Source organism: Elephas maximus, chromosome 7 (assembly GCF_024166365.1).
Source record: "Elephas maximus indicus isolate mEleMax1 chromosome 7, mEleMax1 primary haplotype, whole genome shotgun sequence".
Lineage (NCBI taxonomy): Eukaryota > Metazoa > Chordata > Mammalia > Proboscidea > Elephantidae > Elephas > Elephas maximus.
In genome coordinates, this window is record NC_064825.1 from 115,408,547 (window position 1) to 115,410,746 (window position 2,200).

General features: G+C 37.9%; 1 pseudogene; it reads left to right on the forward strand.

Moving 5' to 3' along the window:
* The first annotated feature begins 591 nt into the window (after window positions 1-591).
* Window positions 592-1,528, forward strand: LOC126080477 (olfactory receptor-like protein OLF1; annotated as a pseudogene).
* The last annotated feature ends 672 nt before the right edge of the window (window positions 1,529-2,200 follow it).

A 2,200-nucleotide genomic window follows, 5' to 3' on the forward strand; every position in this document is an offset into this window, starting at 1 on the left:
TAGTGACATTGGTTTTATTTCACTAATATTACATTACTTTGTATTAATAAGAAGTAAGTACAAAAAACAATTAGCTGGTGTATGTTTTATTATACTACTCTATCCATTGACTATAATTTCTTGAGAGAAAAAGCAGATGCCTCCATAATTCTCCTCATTCTAAGGCATGTTCTACAAGTCGTTTTCTGTTTAATAAATACTGATATTTCTTCTTTCCTTTATACCATCCTCAGTCCATTCATTAATCCATCTAATCTTGTATTACAACTATAGTGTTACATTTCAGATACAAAAAGGTAAGCAAACTCCAACATGCCCTCTGTACTATGGAGCCAACTGTCCATTGGAAGAAATAGTAATTAATGAAAGAAATTAAATAAAACTTGTAATAATGGAATTTAACAGCTATTAAATTCTGAAATATATCTCTCAAATTTTGTATTTGAAGAGAAGTTTCTTTGGTTTCTTTATTTGACTGATGGTTTGTTGAACAATCAAACTAATTTATGATTATGTCTAATTTTATTTCTCTTTCATTATTATAATGTTTGAGGATATTAGGATTCTCAAAAGAGGAAAAAGAATAATAATATGGAACTGATAGTCACCTTGGTGACTGAATTTGTTCTATTAGGGTTGCCAACACGCCGTGAACTGCAGATTGTCCTATTCCTGGTGTTTCTGATGTTGTATGGTGTGATTCTAATGGGGAACATTGGCTTGATAATGTTAATCAGAATAGATTCCCGTCTTCAGACCTCCATGTATTTTTTTTCTCAGTAACCTATCCTTTGTAGACCTTTGTTATTCCTCAGTCATTGTTCCCAAAATGCTGGTCAACTTCCTCTCAGAGAACAAATCCATTTCCTATTACGGCTGTGCCCTGCAGTTCTACTTTTTCTGTACTTTTGCAGATACAGAATCCTTTATCTGGGCTGCCATGGCCTATGATCGCTATGTCGCCATCTGTAACCCTTTGCTGTATACAGTTGTGATGTCCCGGGGCATCCGTGTATGGCTGATTGTCTTGTCCTATATTGGTGGCAACATGAGCTCCCTTGTTCATACATCCTTTGCCTTTATTCTGAAATACTGTGACAAAGATGTGATTAATCACTTCTTCTGTGACCTCCCTCCACTGCTTAAGCTCTCCTGCACAGACACCCCAGTTAATGAGTGGCTCCTCTCCACCTATGGCAGCTCCGTGGAAATCATCTGCTTCGTCATCATCGTTATCTCCTACTATTTCATTCTTCTCTCAGTCTTGAAGATCCGCTCTTCCAGTAGGAGGAAGAAAGCCTTCTCCACGTGTGCCTCTCACCTGACTTCTGTGGCCATTTATCAGGGGAGTCTACTGTTTATTTACTCAAGGCCCAGCTCCCTGTATTCTCCCAACACTGATAAAATCATCTCGGTGTTCTACACCATTGTCATCCCAGTGCTAAATCCACTGATGTACAGTTTGAGAAACAAAGATGTAAAAGATGCAGCTAAGAAAGCTCTAAGATCAAAGACAGATTCCTCATGAGACGGTAAGTTCCGGGGACTCGCCCAATTCCCCCATTATAAACTCTGATTGCGAACCTGCAATGACTTTACCAGCACACACACAACTTCTCACACAAGGGATTTTACCAAGCAGCCAAATGTGTTTTCTTTTAAAGGCAGTCAAAAGCATTTCATAACCCCAGTATATAAGACTACATTTAAAAGTGTCACAATTGCGACCAGAAAAGTCAGACTAGTGTTTAAATGTTTCTAGCTTGGGTTTCATGCTAGAATAGGTTGCATCAGCCTGCCTTAACACATACAGTAAATACATTGTTTGTGTGTGTGTGTATGTCTGTGTGTGGCTCTAAAAAACCATAATATCTCATATACAATGGTAGTTTACTGGATGACAGAAGGAGCCAGATTGCTTTGGTTTATATGTCAACTCTGTGACTGACTAATAAATAGCACCTTGAGCAAGCTACTTAATTTATGTATGCCTTGGTTTCCTCATATGAGAAATGGGGAGAATACAGTAACCACGTCATTGGTTGCTGAATGATAAAGTGCATTCGTGCTGAGAGTAGCACTTGAACCATTTTAGGCGCTGAACAAATGTTAGTTATTTTGTGTATATGTTTCTATAATATGCTCACCTTCATTAATAAAGGCATATCATGCAAAGAGATAGTGAGAGGCAGGACTGCTA